At 39.0% G+C, this 23,855-nt stretch overlaps 1 protein-coding gene across 13 annotated transcripts in view; it reads right to left on the bottom strand.

Annotated features, from left to right (window-relative positions):
- The window catches only part of GTDC1 (glycosyltransferase like domain containing 1), a 172,534-nt gene that overhangs the window by 36,291 nt on the left and 112,388 nt on the right, over nt 1-23,855 (bottom strand). The gene's annotated exons all lie outside the window — the stretch shown is intronic.

Raw genomic sequence — 23,855 nt, 5'->3', positions numbered from 1 at the left:
AGGTAAAATATGGTTGATGTTTTACATCCATCTAAACAACAAGATGGATTCAGGAAATGATACACTTTATATAGATTTTAGTGAATATGGTACCTGTGATATAAAACAATGCATTCCCTAACGACACATGCATCAACAGGGAGAATAAAACTATTTGCCTGCTAAAATAAAACAATGCAAACACCTCTGGAAGAGGGCAACTCTGCCAGAAAATTCTTGGAATTTTTGCCAGGATTACCTCTAAGATTGGTAGCAATCCTGTATCCCAGTTGTAGAGGCCTTGTAGCTCTTTACAACTATCTGAAAGAAAGATGGAGCTGGGTGGGGATTGGCCTCTTCTCCCAAGGAACAGCAACAAGACAAGAGGACATGGCCTCAAGCTGTGCCAGGGGAGTTTCAGGTTGGACATCAGGAAGAATTTCTTCATGGAAAGGATCGTTAAGCGTTAGAATGGACTGCCCAAGGAGGTGGTAAAGTCACCATCCCTGAAGATGATCAGTAAATGACTGGACGTGGCACTTTGGGCCATGGTCTGGTTGGCAAGGTGGTGACTGGTCAAAGGCTGGATTTGAGGATCTCAGGAGTCTTTTCCAAACCTTAATAATCCTGCAATTTCTATAGCAACCAACTGAAAACAATTAATTACAATTTACAAAGAAAACCCCAGACCTGGGAGAGAGGATTGAATCGTACATCCACTCACAGGATAAAACCACTGTGGTTTTTCATGGGTATGAGTAGTGAACACTAAGATGAGGAAACTCAGGCAGGGCTACTCATGACCTTGCTGAGGTGCCACAGACAGTATCAGACACCACTGGCTCTTCCACCTGATGTCCATGCTGCAGAAACCCCTTCCCAACAGCAGGATGCACTTGCACAGCTACATGGAAGCCACAGAACTCATATTTTTTAATAGATGGAATTTAACATTTTAAGCAGGTCCAGTTTTACTATTTGAATTAAAGTAGTTAAGAACTACGGACCTGCCCCAGGAAACACTTGAGTGAAGCTCCTTTATTCAACCATGACCCTCCTAAATTAACACGGGTAGGACTCCAAGCATGGCCACTATAGGTTCCTCAGTCTAAACAGCTGCCTGTACCTCAAGTTAATTTACCCATGTATTATTTACTCACATGCCTTTCAGTGTGATTGTGGTTCTCCCAGATAAGTGGAGACATTTAAATTTTTCGTTTCCTTTTAATTTCCAAATGTTTACAGACTGTAGCTTGTTCGTTAAACCATTTACTAAAGCCAACACTTGCTCCACTTTATCAACCACCTCCACAGTTCTTCAGAGCTTTACTCCATCACAGCTCCTTTCTGGGCTGAGAACAAACCACTCCCTTCCCTCTCTGTCAAAACAAATATTCCCAAAAATAAGAATCATTCACCTCACCCTGCAACGGAGCACCTTTAAATGTAAACAGACCCTTTTTGGTCAAAATCACCACTGAAATAAAAATACACATAGACTATGTGAGCTTTACTGCAGTTGTGCTCTTGACTAATCGCTTTGAGGATTTTCCTTCAAACCCCTAAATCTCCTTTCCCAAGTCAGTACACTGCATAACTACTCCATGTAATGTGTATTCTTTGATTTGGCTTGCTGTTCCTTGGCATATAATTTTTGTTTTATCTACAATAAGCTGCATTTTCAAGCCACTGACTAAATCACCTTTGAGATCTGCCTTTTTTCCTATTACTCACCACCACATTTTGGAGCTGCTCTGGAGATACAACCAGAAAAAGTTCAGTCACATTAAATATCCTCATAGAAATCCATTACCTGTGTTACAAACGTGCCAGGTTCCCAAATGAGCCTGAATTAAACCATTCCCACCTCACTGCCTTAGCCAGCCTCAGATTCTCTGAGTTTAGAAGTACGAATTTGGTATGACTGAATTCCATACACAGAATCATAGAATCATGGAATGGTTTGAGTTGGAAGGGACCTTAAAAACCATCTTGTTCTAAGACTCCTGCCATGGGCAGGGACACTTTCCACCATCCCAGGTTGCTCCAAGCCCCATCCAACCTGGCCCTGGACACTTCCAGGGATCCAGGGGCAGCCACAGCTGCTCTGGGCACCCTGTGCCAGGGCCTCACCACTCTCACAGTGTGGGAAGAATTTCTTTCCAATCTAACCTTGCCCTCTGCCAGTTGAAGCCATTACCCCTTGTCCTGTCCTTCCATCTCTTGTCCAAAGTCCCTCTCCAGATCTCCTGGAGCCCCTTTAGAGAATGGAAAGGGCTCTAAGGTCTCCATGGAGCCTTCTCTTCTCCAGGCTGAACAATCCCAATTCCCTCAGCCTTGGTCATAGACGTAAAACTGGATGATGGTGGATCCTCTGAAGTACAGACACAGCCCCCTCAGGATGTACTTTTAAATATTTACACGTGGGAAAAGCTGAAGGAGAAACAGGTTAAGGCATTTTCCCTAAACTACCAAGTTGTGACTGCATTGAAAGGACGGATTTACCAACCCAAATTTAACTGAGGTATTTTGAAAAATCACTGCTGTTAAGACAAATTGCTTGAGGTGTGAGAGGTCAGGCTACCTAGTCAGGCTGTATCCCCCTGCCTGTCTTCAATCTCCTGGCCAACCATCCACTCACTGCACCATTTCTGTTTCTGAACAGGTTTCCTACTTAGTTTTCAACCCTTATAAATCTGATCCGTCATTGCAGAATTCCTAATAATATTAGATAAAACTCCACCGATTTCTCTCTGGAATATACTCTTTAATATCTTTTATTTAAGACATGTGTGTGCAATCAATTCCATGGTATTTACTTGTATTACATACACAGTATTCATCATCTTGACAATTTTTAAAAGTTTTAGAACACCATTTCACTTAACAGTTTAAAAAAAAAAAAAAAAGAGAAAGATTTATTTGATAGTTAACTTTGGAACAAGTTATCTGCATTAACTTCCATTGTTTTGGCATAAAGTAGTTCTGTATATTTTACTAACAACAGTGGAGACATGATAAAAGATGTAGGCAGAGAGCCATAAACAGCTCCTGCTGCAATCCATGGTGTTCGTGGAAAGGCATTAATTTTTGGACTTTGATTGGAAGATGTCTCTGTGCTCAGCCACTTGGATTTTGCTAAATACAACCACGAATAAAACCTTGTACCTGAAGAGAACAATTTCTACGGTGGAAAGGCCGTTGTAAATCATGTGTAGTATAAACTTGTCCACATGATTGGAATGATATAATGGATATTGGAGTCCCTAACCACCAGCTAATGTTCTTTATGACACTTAAATAAATGACCTGAAAATAAACTAATAACAACACAAAGTCATCTAAACCTGTTCATGTGCATTTCCCAGAAGCATGCTGGGAAAAGACAATGTCTAGTTAGTGCATTTTTTGTGTTTACATTTTCTCCAGAACATTTTTGCTGCTCCAGACTCACATTAATTCTTCTTTTCTGCCACCTTCCAGAGGTATCTCTCCGTCCAGTACTTGCCCAGATCTCGGTCATTTAAAACAGCAAGAGCTTCTATATCACCATGATGGTTATGGAGAAACAAGGCTGGAGCAGGAGCAGACACAGGCTTGAAAGACTAGATATAAGAAAGAATGTTCTAAAATTTTATATTTTTTATGAGGAAGGTGGTGAAACACTGGCACAGGGTGCCCAGAGAAGCTGTGGATGCCCCATCCCTGGAAGTGTCCAAGGCCAGGTTGGATGTGGCTTGGAGCAACCTGGGATAGTGGAAGGCAGAAGGTGGAATGAAATGATCTTTAAGGCCCTTTCCAACCCAAACTACTCCATGATTCTATAAAACCACCTAGAGAGCTACCACAGCAGAGAAGTGGGATTTAGTTCTTGAGAAAGACACACCATATTTCTCAATCTTAATTATAAAACACACCAGTCACGCAAGAAAAACGCTACAAAATTTCATTTTAAATATGAGAGAAGCATTTTTATTATTATTACTAACTTGTTGTAGTGAACTCTTGCACATGTGAAACTTTCCAGAAAAAGAATTATCGTCAAAGCTTACAAATATTAACACTTTCAACAGATTCCACAAGGTACTGTCCCTTATATTTAAAAAAACATGGAAAATGTTTTACTTTTATGCATAACTCATATATATTTAAACACTGAAAGCTCAGAACAAACAGTGAGGACTTAGATATCTAAATTTAGTATCACAACTTGTTTTCAAATTTCTTTTATTTATTCAGATTTTTGAGGTTCTCCAACACATTGAACAGTCAATTTTAAAACTTTATGAAGGTTCTACAAAGCCTTGAAAACTTTCCCTTTTTGCATACTGGGTCTAGATGTTTAGTTAAAAAGATGGGTTAAATATTAAACTAAGTTCATATGCAATAAAAATTCAATATTCTGAAATTCAGGGTTTCAATCTTTGCTACATATTTGCTACTGCGAGCAACAGATTTTTTTTTAACTCACAACCTATATATTATATATTTTCTTTTCATTTATGCCATGAAACCCTGCTCTGAGCAAATCCATGTACTTTTCCTTGAAGCAGACGTGTTTTTTCCCCCACACGTTTCTTTTTTGTAATATGTTGCCCTGTTCCACCGCACGTGTTTATTCACAGCAATTTATTCGCCCTAATGAAAAGTTATTTATGGGGATTGGTTTCTTTTCCATGGCACCAACAGTCACTTTGTGCACCATTTTATTAAAAACAACAACAAAAAAAAGGATGGAAGGGCCATGATGTCACTGCTTGATGAATAGAAACCATATTAGAAAGATGAACTGCAGTGCTGGTTTAGGTTAGACCAAACTACACAACTACTTCAAGAGATTGTAAAGAAGGAAGGAATAAATAAATAAAAAAATTAATTATTAAAAACTGGCCCTTCTATAAATGTAGCTACATTTGGGTGAAAAGTTAGAGGTCTGAAAGCGCAATAGTTTGTTTTGGTTTTTTTTCATATTGCCATTAAAAAGTTTAAAAATAATAGAATCGTGGAATGGTCTGGGTTGGAAGGGACTTTAAGGATTACCCCCATTCCAATCCTCCTGCCATGGGCAGGGACACCTTCCACTAGACCAGGTTGTTCCAAGCCATGCAGACATATTACTGACCAAGCACTGTACAAATACCAAAGTTGTTTTTTCAAAACTCAAGAATTTTGCTGATTCTGTTCTAAGAAATAAATAAATAAAATTTTAAAAAAGCAGATTTTTGGGTGCCGAACTGGAACAGACAGCAACTCCATTAGTATATACTTGACTTATTTATATATAAAATCATACATTTATATTTTTATCTTCAATATTACAAAACAGCTGACAACAGTGTACTGATGCTGTTTATATTTAGCTACTTCTCAAAAGATTGCAAGAAATTACAAAACGGGGAGAACAGTCATAGTTAATTTCTCTAATTTTTTTTTTTTTTTTTTGCAACTACTGTCACATTTTGCCCTGCAGCAAAAAAAAAGTTGCTGAGTGTGGTCAAGTGTCCTGAAGCTGTACTACAGTTCAAACCCAAAAGCTTGAAAGAAGATTCCCAAAATTCAGGGAATTTGATATTAGGGTTTATTGAAGTTGTCACATACTTCCAGGGATCTAATTTCACTTTCTGATCTTCAGCAATGGCTGTAATTCTTCATTCAGAAGAGGGAAGAGATTACTTGTCAGCAGTAATCTCTGACACAGATAATGCCATATAAATATTAGGGGCTTATAAGCATGGACAAGGATTAGGAGCAAAGAGAGAGAACAGAAAGAAAACTGAACAGAGCCAAGATTAAGCACGGGGAAGGGCATCGCAAAAGAAAATCCAAGGTCTGCAGCTCAGCTTGTCTTCCCACAGCAGAACGTGTCTTTTCCTGGGTACATAAGTATGGTTTACACTGATTTCCCTGCTTGCAAACTGCAAGATGTAGAAATAAGAAATATTATTTGAGGTGTGATCATGATCTTCCCCTTTCCAAGACAGAGGAAAAGGGCTCCTCTCAATGGGAAGGCTCATTGAGCTGGACAGGTTGCTCAAGAGCCTCATCCAATCAAATTTTAACTCTCACCAAAGGTCAAGAATGGAGAACTCTCATGCAGACATTAAACAACAACAGCATGGGAGAGAGCTAAAGCTGACCAGGACATCTTCCTTCCCGGCCAGAGAGAAGAATTGGGGTGTAACTTAGACAACACCTAAACCAGGGAGGGATATCACAAGGTCTGGCGTATGGGACAAAACAGCCAAAATAATGCTGGTTGAGTAACAAAGTAGCTGAATGCAACAAACCCTGACACTCCAGTGGGTGCCTGATTAGCAGGCAGGATCCAAAGGTGGTCCTGGAGAAGAGAGGGTGGATCCAAACCAACCATGGGCAGCTGGCTTGGACTCAATTTGGTCCATTCGAGTGGGGAAGGAAGATGAGAAAAGCAAGAAAGATCCCAATAGTAAAGAGAGAAGACTGACACTGTTAAAAATGCCCACTTCTAATTAACATTTACACTCTTCTTTCCAATCTATTTAACTCAAATTCAACAAAAGTCCTAATTTTTAATGCTCTAAGATGTCATATCTGTAGGTCAATCTAAGGAGGATGCACAAACTGACCTCTTAACTTTCCCCTCAATATTACATTTGAATTTCTAACATGAAGAACCCTGCTCCAGGTGCAATGTAAAGCCCACACCCCAGAGGACCAGGATTTTAACAAAAGTGTTCTTCAACTCTCATTCACAGAATCACAGAGTGGGTTGGAAGGGACCTCAAAGCAAAGTTCCAACTCCCTGCCATTGGCAGAGACACCTTCCACTACACCAGGCTGCTCCAGCCTGGCCTTGGACACTTCCAGGGATGGGGCAGCCACAGCTTCTCCGGGCACCCTGTGCCAGTGTATCAAAAATTATTCCCCAAAATCCATGTAAAACACCAGCCTGCAGTGAAACAGGCAAAGTGAAAGGTAAAGTTCTCTTTGACATCAAATGAGACTGAGTTTGACCCTAAATATATTATCTCTGACTTCACGTCTTCAATTCCCTGAAATCCTTTCACACTAAATACAAGAATCTGTGCAGTTATAATTTCTATGCCCATCATTCTCCACAAATGGAATGATGGTAATTTAAGAACTCCTCAGAAAGATGGTAATGAACTAAAATACATATTTTATAGTGCAGGTGAAAATAACTTATGTGTTTTTTTGTGCAAGATATGAATACATGGATTAATTCATAGTTCAGAAAAAAACCTAATTTTCTCTATAATTAAACACTGTGACCACATAGATCTGCTGCACCGGTGCCACAAAGTAACTTTTGGAGCCCTAAGAGTCCTCTTGATAACAACTGCCAGAAATTTAGAAATTGTTGACTTAAGTTCTCCTTCTGCAGAAGTTCAAAAGAATGAATTGCACTATGGGGGAAAAAAGTTAGGCTTCTGAGAATTGCAAGGTTTTTAAGCCTCTTTAGGATTCTAAAGGATTGTTCATGTTCACTAGTGTTTCCTTAAACAGAAAAAAACTAGCTCAGTTCTCAACTGCTGATTTAGAGAATGCAAATTTCACGAAGAGTTCTACACAATACAGCATCTCCTCTTGCTAAACACAACTGGAAATGGGTGTTTGAAAACCGATATCACACCTGAATTTCTTTTTTTTCCTTTTAATTAAACTAAAGCCAGGATCCCATAACATGTAATTTCCTGTTTTGTGGAACTACTTCTAATCAGGATGTACAGGATGAATGTCCCCTTTAACCAGGCTGCTTTGCAACATACGCAATGCAGAAGGGAGTGCTATCATAACACTTCAATAGTTAAGTGACTTTATGAGAAAAATACTTCCAAATGTTTCCTAAAACCTTCCAAACCGCACCAAAGAACATTATCGTAATATTATGTTTCCCCATGGCCTCCAATATTTAGGCTTGCTATTCTTGAAATGATACTTGGATGAAAAATATAAGTTTATGTAATGTATAAATTGTTCCTAGAAGTAAAGTTGCCTTTAAAATTACTCTGTATAGATGTCAGATATTTTACATTTTCAATAGTCTTTCTATATTAATTGGAGAAATGGCCTGCTGGTGCTTTGGGCAGCACGGGAATAATCTGTATTTCAGAACTGAGCAGTCACCCTGTGATCTTATTCCTAGCAAACACTGAAAACAATAACTGTCCTAACCGATTACATATCACGTTACCCTTAATAGATATCCATATTTCTTGCACAGTATACATAATCCATATAAACTGTACACCATATATCAATACCATATTCCAGCGAATCCACCATCAAAGAGTTCATTTATAGTAGGTTTTCATTTGACTCGGGGTTGTAACGTTCTGTGCAATCATAAGCAAACCATTTCAGGGATTTTGCCAGCAAGCTGCTTTTTGGCAGATTATTGGCAGTACATATTGGCAGCAAACTAGTGCAACTAAGCCCTTCTTATAACTTACAGGTAAATAATGATTTTAATAAATTTATGTAAAATGTTCCACTTGCTTACATCTGGTTTTGATAATTCACTCGCCTAGGCAAATGCAAACTTCTGTGTGTTTCCCAGGAAAACACATACTTCACCTGAACTATTTAAGGTTTTCTCAGGTACCCCAAGAAATAAATAAGCAGTGAAGCCTGCTTTCACATGAAAGTTTAACTGAAAAAAGCTAGGGAAACTAATTAAAAATAATGATTGTATGCACACCAAAATTTAAACCACACTTTGTCAATAATACAATATTAAAATAGTAAGAAAAATGCCTTTTTGCCTGTTGTGGAACCATCCCAGCCACAGGGCATTCGAATTGGATGGTCCAGTCAACTGGCTCTGTCCCTCAGGACCTGCTAATGCAGAGACTTTGATCTCCATTTGAAAATGTTTTACTATATTCATGTGCATTTTGCTTTTGCACTATAACTGAAGTTTAAATGTGTAGCATTTGTATCTCAACTACACAGTGTGGAGTAGAGGAAATTCCAAGTTTTAATCCCAGCTTTGACAGTAGGTCACAATCTCATGCATTGTTCAAACACCACAAGTCTCCAGTCTTGCTCTGAAAGGATCAAGTTTTTTTTCAAAAAGGTCTAAAAATATTAATACTACTAGTAGCAGTGTCATTACAGGGGGAAAAAACCCCACAAAACCCATGGACTCCCTTCTTCTGGTATAAATCAGGATGACTGTGATGCTGATCTGTGATCCCTGATCATCTGGCTTTCAGCATCTGGGTGCCAGAAGAAATCCTGGGGAGCCAGTCCCTGGAAATTCTGTAAAATGCTGATGGCCCATCAGTGAGCTACCTGTGATGTTAAAAACTGCACACCAACTGCCCACATCCGCTCTGTTTGTGAATACATTTCAAAGTTATATTTAATATAACTGCTTTGAATGGGGCCTGTAATGAACAGGGAACAATTAATTAAGCATCAGATTTTATTTGTGCCCCATTCAGCCCAGAACTTGCTGTTTCTAAGTGTTTATTCACACATGGATTCAGCAGTTTAGGATTTTGTAAGGCTTGGCGACGTGGTTAAAGCCCCTTAACAAATTCTTGTTGAGATCTATTGGACATGCTGCTACAACTTGATGTTGCTATAGTGGACTTGCTTTTAATTTGATCTGTTTCAAGGATTCAGTATCCTTCCAGCACACTGGAAACCCAAGGGCATATATTTGTATTGTTTAAAGGCAGGAAATTCTGTGAACTGAAATGAGAACATATCCCTTTTGCCTTTATGGACTTTTGTTATTTTCTTTTCCTTTTGGGGTTTTTGGAAACAAAACCAGTGAAAGCTGAAAGTTTGAACAATAGAAAATTACTTTCAAGGGGAAAAAAAAAGTAAAATACCAAGTATACTTTTATAACTTTATTCATACACTTTGTGTATATGTAAATTGCACTTATCCGAGCATCAGAAAATACCATTCACAGCAGGGCCTTATATTGCAGCAGGATCATACTGGTTTTGTCATAAAAGACTGCGGACTTTGCTGTTTTATTCCTTTACTACCTTGTATTAACTTGTACCCCACTGACTTCATGACAGAGCTGACTTGTTTCAATGCTAACCACAGAACTAGGGCAATCACATTCCTATTGTAGGGAGGAAAACTACCCATCTTTGCAGCTTTTGAACTCCTTGGCCAAAGAGTCCCACAACCTTCCTTTAATTGATGCAAAAAAGTAGGTCTGAATTCTGGGATAGGAAATGAGAACTGGTGGAAGATGAACAGGGACATACGACCTGCTAAAATTAAGATTTGGGCAGATACTGCCTTTTAGGATAACTACAGCATCAAACTTCCCTACATTAGTTGTGTACTGCTTAGGGAAGGACTGGAGGCAGAGTGGCTGCATTAGCATGGGGACCTGATCCCAGCAGGATGCCTCTATCCTAGTGCAGTGCTGCACAAACACATCCTTGCTGCTTCTGCTGCTCAAACCAGCTCAGCATCTTTATTGCACACCATGAATTACACTGCACTACTTTATAAGAAGGGGGTTATAGGTTATAGCCATGGTTATGGCTCTCTGGAACACTCCTGCCTTGTGACAGAGTGCAGAGAGCCAACTAAGTCTGCAAAAAAACTTGCTGGAGGACAGCTTGTGTGCCACAAGCTCAAGTGCAGCCATTTCAGCAAGAGCCTGAACACTTTCCCAGCAGTGTTCCTCACAAGCTGACTGCTTCTATCACACCATTTTAGCAGCTAAATATAAGTTACAGAGGGATGCAAAGCTTGAGAGAGACATTTGACACCCAAGACTCTGCTTGGCCACTGGATCTCTCCTAGCTAGTGTTTCTTCACTTGTTAATCCCTCTTCCTGGGCAGCAGCAGTTACGACACTGGTGAACTGCAGGATTTGGGTTTATTTGCTTTCATTTGGCACAGTGCTTCATGCCCAGCTCTTCTGCTCTTGGAGGTTACAACAACTAAAGCAGGGATCACAATTAGTCATCAGAATAAACAGCTCAGCTGCTTCAGGGGAGTCAAAGAGAAGAATGAATCTTACTAAGAGATTTGAAAGAGCATGAGCAAATGCCTTTACTTTAAGTGCTCGCAACAATGACTTCCAAAGGAACGTTCCTGACCATCAGCCCTGGGGAATAAAGAGCTGAAGGGTGCTCATGTTCATCCATGAACCCTCTGACTTCGACATAAAACTAAAGGGATCCATAACTACCAGGTGTAATACTTCTGTGCTCTTTCCTGCAGACATGGGTGATGAAGAGAAAAGCTTGGCTACCACCCAGACATCACAGGGCCCATCACCTCTCTGATGGAGAAAGCAGGGATCCTGAACCTAGCACCTATGAAAACCCCAGATGTTCTTCCCCCTCAAACATTCTCTCTCATCTAGCCAACACTAATTCAGCAGTTTTGCCCAAGTGCTCCTAGAACAACTAACTTTTTAGTTTGAAACATTGCAGCATGCAGATGTTTAAATCATACATTCAACGTGCATATGCACAACCAACCAGAAGTTAGTAGTTAACAGGTCCTGTATACCTCATTCTAAATTCTTCTGAAAGTGTAGTTAAAGATTCTTAGGGCAAAAATGACGACTAAGTTCATGAACTGCACAGAAAATTGGCTGTGACACCACTTATTAAAAGTTATGATAACTAGAAGGTCCAACTAAAAGGAGCAGATGCACTGTTTGCTAGGCTGTAGCTGCAGACAGAATTTTTGGTGCCGAGATCAAAAGAACAAGGTGTTCGTATAAATGGCATTTTATTTTGATCCTATTATTCTATATGAGCTCAAGGAGAGATCAAAGGAAAAAGCACCCAGGTTTCACTATTAACACTTAACATAACTCCAGTTGGAAAATCCTTTCCAGATTGTTAGTGCAATTTAAAGCCCAGCACATTTTTGTTGCTCTGTTAGGTTAATACACCTGAAGGCACGGGTTTGATTCCTTGACCACCTTTTCCATTGTGGAAAATTGCTTCTGTTACATATAATTTCAGTTATTTTCGTTTTTATGGCAGCAAAGACACCCTAGCTTTGGGGAATGCCCTGGTCTGGCTTGTACCCTCTGTCCTGGAGAGCCAGGCTGCCCTGAAGTGGTTACAATATATTACTGACTGTGCACGACAGTCAGGAAATTCAACACCATTGGAGTGAAGTACTAAAGTGTGTTTCAGCCCCTGCCAAAGCATACCAGCTTCCACTCAGAATGTAAACAAACCTAATGGGCCTTTCAAATATCTAAAAGTTCCTCTTGATAGCTGGCAAGAATTAATGTGCTTTAATACGTTGTATTGCTTATTATGACATTATCCAGGACTACTACTATTAATTAATGGTTCTATTGCTGCTTTTAGCAACCAGCAGTGCTGCATAAAGAAAAAATAATAACATATTGTATTTCCTACAAAGCTCAAGTATGCTAACAAAATTTAATATTCATGCTTTGAATGGAAGCTTCTCATTGATGATTCAGTAACTTAGGGCAGCTATTTCAGGATTTCATTTCCACTGAATTTCTTTGACTTTGACTTCTAAGACTGTAGAAATCTGCTAATACACAGGTATCACTTATCAGATTAACTTTGGGAAAATCAGCAATCAAGGAAAAAAGAAGTGCATATGTCCTTCCCTGCCTTACCACCCGCTCCTCACTTGCTATTAAAGCGCTTGTGTTAAAAAGTCATTCCAAAGTTTATTTTAAATGCCAAAAAGTGGGCACTAATCCTGCAGGAGCTGGCTCAGCTACGGCCCACCATCTTGAACATGTTCATTTTATCCAAATCTGTTCCAAGGAGGGGGGTTTGGGTGGTTGTTTTGGGGTTGAGCTTTATTTTTTACTTAATAACAGCAAATTGTCAGAGGTGAGGAGGTGGAAATGACTTTGGGAACTTGCACAGTCAATGCTAAATACCCACAGGTGAGCTGTGGCCTGGAGTGAACACGACAATTACGGGCTAAATGAGATAAAAACGTGTCATGCACAGTCAGAACATGTTCATGTTAAACGCAGCAGCCAGCTGGCTATAAATCCAAGAAGTAAGCTGGAAAGCTTTGGAGTTTAAATGAATGAATACAGATATAAAGGGAAGAACAGTGGTTTGTCGCCGTATGAATGGCTTTTAGCTGAAAAGAGTGGATTGCTTTCACAAGGGTTTGCCAAAATAGCAACCTTGTTGAGATGAGGAAAAGAATAAGTATGATGATTGGGACATTCCATATATTTATATTTTCTATTTTGTTTTGAGGCAGAGAAGTCTGATTCAGCGTGCCTGAACAATTACGACGTGGCTTTACATACAGGTGTTCCAGTGAATAGGGACACAAGCTCTTTGACAATACCTCTGCAGCTGATGATCCACGAACAGGATTAGTCTACTATTAACTTATTCCAGATTCAAATCACATGAGCTGAGCTTTGAGAAGCAATGGACTCTTTTTCTTTCCACATTTCCAGCTCCGAGTAATTGTAGGCTGTAGCCTTCTCTACATATGCATCACTGAATCTATGGTCAGCAGCCCCACCCGTGCACAGATCCACCAACACCTTCCTGGCAGGCACAGAGGATAAGAAAGGCCTTTCTGAGATCTCCTTATCTTTCTATTAAATAAAGCTGACTAGAGGAACCTCCTGGATTACAGACCCAAGAAATGCCCTGGTAGGTTTTCATAAATGGATAAGCCTGACTGACTTGGGGTTGTCCTGTGCAGGGCCAGGAGTTGGACTTCAATGACCCTTGCGGGTCTTTCCAACTCAGGAAATTATTCTGTGTCTTTCTAGAAGTCTAATAACCCCACTTGAACATTTTGGAATCTTAGCAAGCTAAACTCTTGCTCTTTCTCCACCTAAGGCAGAGGTAATTCCCTTATGAATCCAAAAACAGAGCTCTGGCTCTTACTAACTCAAATATGAGCTAAACTTTAAAAGCATAAAGTAACTTCATACTCATAATCTCTGTTCATATTCATTTATATGCTATATAAATTATATATGTGTGTGTATATATATATATATTTATATGTTTTTACAAAACTTTTTTGATGTTTAAAAGTGGCTGTAAGCTCCTGGGTTTGATGTACTCACTGTTGACAGAAGCAGATGCAAACTGTAGGAAGGCTGATAACGACTCTGGTCCCCAAAACCTTTCTCCTGTGTCTCTGAACTGACTGAATGGGAACTGAGAGGGGAAAGAACAAAAGATTTGCTGTTCTTTACAGTCACGCAACGAAAGTGTAGGTTAAGCACAGGAAGTATTTGCAGATTCCAGATATTCTGTGGACCTTTGTTGCTTTTCCTTGCATTCAGATCTAATCTGAGCCCCTGCACAGAGCTGGACTTTCATGTTCTGAGGTCCTTCACTAATAGAAAACCCAACCCACTGTGACACTCAGGGCAAAGTGGACTCAAGAACTTCAGCTCTATGTAGGTATTTATTCATGTTAATGCATTTAGGAAAAAATGCTTTACCAAGAAGAGAAGGCTTAAAATCATACAAATTAATAAATTAATAGACGAATTTAATATATACTCATACTATAGCAAGCCTACAAACTGGAAAGAGATAGTTTCATCTTTTAGAAGAAGTTTGGACAGACAGCTTGATGTACCACATCAAATATAACAACAGTGTGTGATCTTTAAACCTCAGGGGCTTAAAAATACTGTTTCTTTTTTGTTCTGATACCAAATATATCTATACCTCCAACTGATTCAAGTCACCACTAATAACCACTGGGATATTTTAAGGAGATCCTTCAAACAGAAAGGTAGTATTTTTCACTACAATTTTGATCAAGCAATAAATTGTGTTTGGTTCTTTAGTTCAATCAAGCATCAATTTTGGATTATTTGTCTGAAGTCAGAATTCTTAAAATACGCCTTTTTTTTTTTTTTACAGAAGCAATATCTGGGGGAAAAAGAAATCCTCTCCACAATTTGAGTGCAATCAGCTCTTCTAATATAACTGGCTCTGACTGAAGGTAAGGTTCATGATCAGATATATTTAAGGAAGGCTGTATGATTAATCTAAGAGGTGTCCCACCAGTATTCACATGAATAAGCATAAAGAACATTGCTTTCCTTTCATTATGCTGCTGTATCACCTTTGATTCTCACAATCTTGTTTGTACTAATACCATTCTGCATTTTGCAGGAGAAGGGCTCATAGCAGGATGGGCGACTCAAATTTGTCAATCAGTGAGATCTGGCATTGAAAACAATTTGGAATATGAATGGGAAAAACATCTGGCTGTCAGATATTCAGAAGAATTTTATGCCAAAAAAGTGTTAGGGAATTTCCTGCTCTCACAAGAGCATCCAGCTAATTCTTGATGGATCATCAGTACCTTTGGGTGATTTCTGGTAGCAAGTTCCTCCTTTTCCTTTACTGTTCTTTGTGAAGAAAAGGGAAGATGGAACTGTCACCAGAAAATGAGAAAAAAATTAACCTCTAAGTCCCTCAGATTTTGGTAAACAGTGAGATCACTGGAAATCTTAGCTTCTGCATATGAATTAGAGGAGAATAATGGGACTGAGCAAAAAGTCATGGACTGTGTTCATCAATATGTGCCTTTTATGTAAACTAGATTGTTAATTGGAAACCCATTTTCAGAGTCTCTTAAGAGGCAATCACCTTAAAATTAATCAAAGTCCTGTTTTGTTGTTGTTTTTTTTAATAGGGTTTGTGCTCCTTTGGATGCTCAGAAAATTGCTTGGAGCAGAGACTGGAGCCAGAGGCTTTGGGGTTCATGTCTCAGAGCCCATTTTTCTGGGGCTGGGGAGGCTCAGCCTGGAGAAAAGGAGGCTCAGGGGGAACCTTCTGCCTCTACACAACTCCCTGACAGGAGGGGGCAGCCAGGTGGGGGTCGGGCTCTGCTCCCAAGTAAAAAGTGAAAGGATGAGAGGAGGTGTGGCAGGGGAGGTTTGGGTTGGATACTTAGGAAAATTTCTTTACTGAAAGGGGCTCACCAGTCACTGCAGTAGGTCACATTCCCCAAAACAACAGAATTTCAGCTTCCTTTTCTGTCTGGTCATCACCATGCCCTTAGTTTTCAATCATTCTTTTCCCATTTACCCATGGCTTTCCCGGTTTGCCATCTCTACTAAAGCTCCCTCTGTGAGGCACAAGGAACAAAGTCCTCACGAAAAATTTTGGGTGCTTTTTTTTTTATTTACCTCTCCTTAAAATATTCCTTCATTTACTGCTTCAGTGCCTAGCACCGACTCATTAAAAAAATAACCTCACAGTAATAACACAGTGACAGACATCAGAGGTGAAAAATTGCCATTATTTTGCACTCAAACAGCCTGAACACATCTTCAAACAGCATAGAGGAAAGGGCTGTATTTGTCTACAGATGTATTTTCTTAACATTTTTTTCATCAATTTACTTCAGCAAGAATGACCAGCTTAAATTTTTCAGTGTCTTCAAGGACCTTATTTCATGAATTTGTATAAAAGGCAGAAAAGTATATATAAATGTTTTAAAAGCAGCCAGAAGTCCAGGAGTTTTTGTGGAAACAGTGCCATTAGATTTAAAATACCAAACACTCAAATTACTTCTGACACATTTGATCTGAGTCACTTTTGAATTTGCACCTACAAACAATAAAAAATACTGGTTCTGAAGCAGACTGATTATTTCCTTTGCAATATTTTACCACAGAGAAGTTATTCTGTCTTTCCCCCAGATCTGACAACCATTCAAATACCCTGGGTTTGTTGCACACTAAACTAGAAATACGATCTCTACTTGGAAACTCCCCTCAAAAATAGTTTCTTCTGTCAATTCTCAGTAACTGCCTTCAGTAACAAGCATGACTATTGAACTCCGAAAGTATCAATGTTCCGTCATCTCCCTGAGCTTACACATCACAGCTGCAGGGAATAAAGATGCTGAAAGACCGCGATCTCTCCCCATCGTTTGGATGTTTATCATAACCCTTCGTGATATTTAACTGGCACTGCTTTCTCCTCCTTCATTTCCAAAGGGATGAATCACAGACTCAGTTCTTCCAGGAACCAACCACTTGAGCTATTCTCTGCACTTCCTTCAGCTCTTCCTCGACTGCAGCCAGCCCTTTGATTGACCCTGCCTTTAATAAATGTTTAACTGGAGAGTCTCAGTTAAAACGTGTACTAAGCCTCCTGGGAATGACTAACCAACACCTAAAACGCAGATTTATGACAGAAAACTTTCCAGAGCCTCCCACAGCCACTGGGATTTGTTCAGAGCATGGAGTGATGAAGAATCACTGTGGAAAGTCAGATTTCTTCACTTTCTTATTCAATAATAATAATAATACATGTTGTCTGTAGACTGCTCTGAGTTATATACAGGAGGTTAAAAACAGATTAATGCAAAATTAGAGGGTATAGCCTACCTCATTATAATTAACTGTTAATTTTAAGTTACAACTTGCAAAAAAATAGATAAGTAAGCCACCACTTCCCTAAAAAAGGCTTTGAATTCCCTAATGATAAATTTATAGTCAGATACTTAAGAGTGAAAAGTTTAAGAATTCACTTCCTGAGTTAACTTCATCAAGGAAAAAAAAAAAGATGAAAAATTGGAAATTCAGTGTCTGGGAGTCAAGAAGAATACAGAATTTTCTGAATCAGTGGAAAGGGCTGAAGGTACATCCAAGGAAAATGCAACAAATCAAAGAATACTCAAACAAGACAAAGAATTCTCAAAACAAAAAACCACCTTGGAGTATTTTTCTGGAATTTCCAGACCACATTTGGTCTCAATGATCTTATAAGGCTTTTCTAAGCTGAATGACCCATCCAAGCTGTGACATCAGTTAGAAGTGGCTTCGGTGCCAGCACTAAGGACCATCATCTGATGGCCGAGAGATGCAGGAAGCCTCCTTGTCCCTTCATCTTCAGGCCCAATTTATCACCTACTGCTATTTTCAGCAGTCCCTTGGCTTCTCTGTCCCAAAAAGGTGGTTCTTTTGCCCTAATGCCAAGACCAGTGGTACCTGATCTCCTTCTGTGGCTTCCTGATTTTACTGCAACACAACCAACAGCAACAGTAAAACACATTTTCTACAGAGCAACACAGTACAAGAATCCATATTTTTTTCCTAATAAAAGGTTTCTCTTAGGTATAGTGATTACAAAGAAAATAGATACTATTTTTAATATTCTGGGAATGTAGTCCTTAACTCAAAATAGTCCCAGAATTATTTGCCATTAGCTATCCATAACAATTCAGAACCTATGTCTAACTTGGAAATTTGGTACTTTTATCCTGAGTTTTACAGTATACTAAATAGTTTAAGTACCTTTATACAGGAAGCAATACAGAGTTACTTGTAGATTCAGTAATGGAACCATCAAGCCAATGGTCTTCCATTTCTGAAGTTCCCTAGTTCTCCTGAAATAATAAAAACTCGCCAAGACAGCAGCAAGAAAGCAAGTGGACACTTCTCCACAGCGTCTCAACAATAAACAGCAGAATTGTGATACTCCACCGGAATGTTCCAAACCTAAATTGAATGGCAGCATGATTGCTGTGGTTCCAGTTATGTTAATTAGGCTGGATTCATGGTTCATTGAGGCTGCAATTATGCTGCAAAGAAATGCTGCAAGCATCCCATCCTTCTGCAGTCTGCTGAGTGTGCTCCCATTCCTCTTGGGGCAAAATAAGACTTCCTGAAGGGATTATACACTGGAGCCACATTTGCACTTAGACCACACGCTTGGTGAAGATGCAATTAGATGACCACGTTTTGCAACTTTCTTCTTTTTCAGATTTAATAGGAAAAATAGCTTTCCAAGTTCCTTCGCCATTTTTTAAGCATGCTTTACTTTGCCAATTTGCATACTAAGCATACAAATTATAAGCCTTATTAGCCCCATTTCAACCGTAGGGTAAGTGAAGAAGGGGAAGAGTTTTGCCCAAAGTTATGCAGCTCTTGAGTGGAAAGAAAACTGAAGTAGCCCTCATCTTCTCACAGTTAATGGTTGGACTCGAAGATCTTGGAAGGATTTTCCAAACCAAATGTTTCTGTGATCCTTTTAATGACATTTCCCAACTTACTACTGTGGATAGGACACACCCCCCATCCAAAATGCAAAACCTTCTGCTGGAACAGTGATTTAAAAGAGAGGGGCAAATGGGCATTGTAGTCTCAAACAACTGAGAGAAGACACATAATGAGCCAAATTTGTTGGCCTGCAATGAGAAGGAAATAGTTTAACATAGTAACAGCTCCTTCCTGAATGAGACAGGTGTGCTGGCCCTCAAATAGGTGTTTCCAAACTATCTGGTTTTTACTGGGTTGAAGAGGCAGAGAAAGATGATTTTCCAAGCAAGTAACCAGTCTGGGTTTTTTTAGGAATAGATCTACTTTTAAAACCAGTCTCCTCAGAGAAACACATTTTCCAACGCTTTTCTTCTCAAAGAAAGATGATGTGGGATCAGGTGTCTAAACCGAACTCTAAAGAACCAAGTATCCTCAGAGCCTAATTTCCAGCTTCAAAATGGACTTAAGCACTTAGAAGTTCAAGTCTCATTAAAAACCAACAGTGCTTAAGCCCTTAATTTTATTTATTTATTTTTTAATTTAAGCAGATCTCAAAAAAAAAAATTTGATACCAGCCACTTCAAAGCTGGCTCCCCGAACTCAGGGATGATTGAGTTTCCATAATACAATTATGGTAGGAATGAAGCTGGATTGAAAACGAGGTTCAACTTTCAAACAACGTCCCCAAAACAGTTGCAGATGATGTGCATTTCAGCTTTCTGATCCTCAGGTGACACTGGGATGATTGGTATTAGCGAGATACGCATCAGAAAGGGAAGGCAATGCTCTAACTAGAAATAACCATCTTTTCCACAGATGGATGGACATCCATAACAATTTAATCTAACGAGACATCGAGCTTACATGCCCATTTGAAAAATCATAATGGCACTTGTCTGGCAGGTTTGTTCCTCGATGCTTCATTCAATGACTGTTCTATTCTTTTGCTTTTTTTTTTTTTAACTAATATTATCACAGCTCTTTTTACAGATTTAATCTACCAGCAGTTCTCACCCAGGCCACAGCTTCAATTAATACTAATTTGAGCCTTAACACAAGGAATTCATGCATTGACTGAGTTTTGGATCTGGCTTTTAAAATGAGTTTTGCAATGCTCCTAAGACGAGGAACCTAAACCAGTTTGACACTGAAATTAGTCACTACATACACAGAAATCTAAAATCACATAAGGAATAATATTTAACAGACACTAAATAATATCAGATTGAGAAATAATTGTACTTTATGTAAGAGCATGATAACAAATCTGTTTTCTGATATATTATTAGCCCAGTGGACCTGACTTGCAATTTACTCTGCCTACTTAGGCTGGAGTTTAAATACAACACAAAAAACGATGTCACCTCTCCCAGACAGGAACGCTCCAAAAGTTTTATTACTCTCACTTGAAAGCATTACCACGGATAGGAGGAAAACGAAATATTAAATACGCCATTAACAGGAAAATTATTTCAAATCAGTGAAGCGTGACGAGACCCAAGTATACTGTTTCTCAATTTCTTTCTCCCTAATGTACACTGAGGAGACAGTAAGGTAGTAAATGGCCAGGGTTCAAACACAGAACATAAACTACGTGAAATTAGGAACAGCGTAAATCTTACGAACAGCTCAAAACTATGAAGAAAATTAGAAAAGAGCCTAATGTGAATTCATTACTGACTTCTCACCAACATTTTCTTAAAAGTAGGCAAAGCTTCTATACTGTTAAATTCTACTAACTTCAAAGTTAAATATTGTTTCTTCTAAAGCTGCACTCACCAAATCTGCTCCCAAACCAAAACCAACAGCTACTTTATTATTTTGTCTTATAAGCCAAGCAGTAAACTAACACTGTAAAACATAAACTGGATATTTTATTTATCACTAAAAGATGGTCCAATGCCTAATGAATGCCTGCTGCTCACCAACTGAAAAGTTATGGAATACAATAAAAAACCTTTTACCAATTCATTAGGAGGGCAAAACTCACCTTGGCAATCCAGGCTAACAACCTGTCCTTACTGGCGCTCTGTTAAGCATTGGAAGGAAGCATGAATTGGTCCCCAAAGGAACAGGCAGGCTCAGAGGTGCATTAAGAACCCAGTTCCTAGTGCCCTTCTAACCACAAATACTCTGGTTTTATTAAGTTTAGTCTGACATTTTGGTCCAGTTGACATCATTGGTCAGGTATCAACACCCCCTGACTCCAGCAGAGCAATCCTCACAGCACAGCTTTACCTCTAAGGTTCATCCTCCCTTGACAAAACCAAGAATGATTCCTCTATTACCTGCAGTGATTTATGGAAAAGGCTTTGAAACGTCCTGTGCTTCACCATCTCTGCTGAAGGAAGATGGGCCATGGAGGTGATTACATCTTCACATGATAGATCATCCATTACTGACAGCTTTTATATTTCTCAACTTGAAAAAAAACCCAGCCCTTGTCTACATATGGATAGATAACACATTTGAAATGTGTAAGGCGAATATAAAGACTGAGGGTTTAAACCCTCAGTTTATCAGCTCTACAGGCCCAATTTTGCAATCAACTAAACCTACAGTACATTTTCATCAAGTGCTGCAAATCAGCAAAATATTAAATGAATCTTGAAAAAATGATTATGAATCCACAGTTCTGTTTGACTGTATAATTCTATTTAAGATTAAAATTACTATCATAAAAAGGCCACTTTCTGAATGTAATTCCACAAAAACATCATCACAAAAGCTTTTACTGCTATTTATGTCAGAATGTATTTTAAACAGTTCTAATCATTTACCTTTGTGGACACTTAATTAAAATTACAAAACCAATTTTAATCTGTAGTCCAATTAATATGCAAATATATGCAAATGTGGTAAATCAAGGTGGTGATTAAGTTAAGGACACTCTATTTCATGTCTGCTTTAAGTGTGAAAACAAACAATCTTTTTTGTAATTGTACTGATGGATTGTGATGTTTATAGGGTTAGTATGGGGTACAAATGTTTATGCATCAACATTATGCCAAAACAAAGATTTTATACTCTGGAGTGATTTAGCATCCAGCATACATTCAGATGTAACAAAGTCATTTTGCAGTCATCTTGTGAATTAGAATAAGGTCAAAGCAAAGTTAAATTTCTATGTCATCCATTTGTATGGCTATTTAAAATTCAACAATCACTTTCTGATGTGTTAGGTAAGAGCCAAGAAGTCTCAAGAATGGCATATTATCACCCTTTATCATTTAGTGTTCATAATACACTGGTTTATCTTTGATACTATTACAGAAATAGTTCTCCCATTAAGGTGCAAACATATTCATCCTTTTTAACCCTTTTTCCTCCACAAGTTCCAATTTTTCAATCTGCAGCCAAAGGTTGCTCTACCAGTGAGGGCTTCTCTACAGATATGCACTGCATTCACTAAGAATTGGCCAAGAACCCCTTTTTGCAGCCACTTTCTTCCTTCTCCCCACTGCTGATGTAGAGAGGTTGATGCTCCTTCCCATTTGCCCAAGGAAAAGTCTATCTGTTGCTCTTTGTGGGAATAAATCTGAATTCCTCCATTTAGAGCAGCTACTCTTGGACTGAAGTAACTGGTTTACTCTGCCAAGAAAATAATGATACTGGTAAAAGTAATATTTAATTTTACAGCTTATTTGAGTTCATAAAAGAGCACAGCTTTTCTTACATATTCTCAGGAGTTGCCAAATGTTTGGAAATACACTTAGTGCAAAAGGACAGTGTTCACCTCCTGTCATACTGAGATATTGGAGTATAAAACCCCACAGAATCCCTCTCCTTACAGCTTCATCTCCACCAAATACAACAATCAGAAAAGAGTTCAAAAAACTTTTCAATGCTGTTTTTACTAATGTGCTTCATTTCCCTTTTTGTTCTTTTGGACAATTATGTCCAGAACAGCCCACAAGACTAAGATGAGGTATTTTTTACTCTCAATATTTTATGCTTCTGCATTGCTATCATCACCACAAGACATGAGAATATCAAATTTAGCTCCACTCAGTAAAGCTTCCTTTAACAGCCAAAGGTCTCCTAATGAACACAAAATATTTATACAGTATTAAAAATATTTTAGCATTTTAAACAAGGGATATGGGCACACAATATTTTTGTAACAGACAACAGACCTTATAAACTTGTGTTTGGGATGCAAGTCTTGGAATGTACAGCCATACCTGTCATTAAGTTCCTGAAAAAGCAGGACTAGCATATTAATGGGTCTCCTGATCTAACAGACACTAACAAAGCACCATAAACCTCACCTGTCAGAGGTGCTTAAAAGATCTTTTAGTACGTAGTTCGGGGTTAAAAAAACCCAACCAGCTCCTCTTCTTTTGAACTGGGCACTCATGAAAGAGCTGCATTCACCAAAAATGGAAAAGATTTACATTAGCAACTAGAAACAGGAAGAACTTGCAACATCCTCTTCTGCCTCTGACAGCTCTCCACCACAACGGACCTGTGTCTACTTTCCATCATTTTTTCATGTGTTTTCCCAAGAGAAAAGCAAACTGATTTCCACAGAGAAGAGCAGTAGGAGCAAGGGGATAGGATGGCAGACACAGCCAGCAATATAGCTGGACCTGATTCCAACAAATGAGAACGGATTTGGGAGTTCTGGATGGGTTTTGGTGGAGAGCTAATGGAAGCTGGGAAGGTGAAGATCTCAAGGAAAAGAGTTGTACCCAGTCTAACAATGAGCCTCTGCACCCTCCAATATTCAATTACACATCTGTAACTGCAATTCCAGCCCCATACTCTGGAATTGATGGACACGGGACCAATGAGCAGGGTCTGAGCCAAAGGGAAAATCACCCAATGACTGTGTCGTGCTGTGGTGGCCACCTCACCATACAGCTG

Source organism: Corvus cornix, chromosome 7 (assembly GCF_000738735.6).
Source record: "Corvus cornix cornix isolate S_Up_H32 chromosome 7, ASM73873v5, whole genome shotgun sequence".
Lineage (NCBI taxonomy): Eukaryota > Metazoa > Chordata > Aves > Passeriformes > Corvidae > Corvus > Corvus cornix.
Note: the sequence above shows the minus strand (reverse complement) of the source record. Positions and strands in the feature narration are given on the sequence as shown.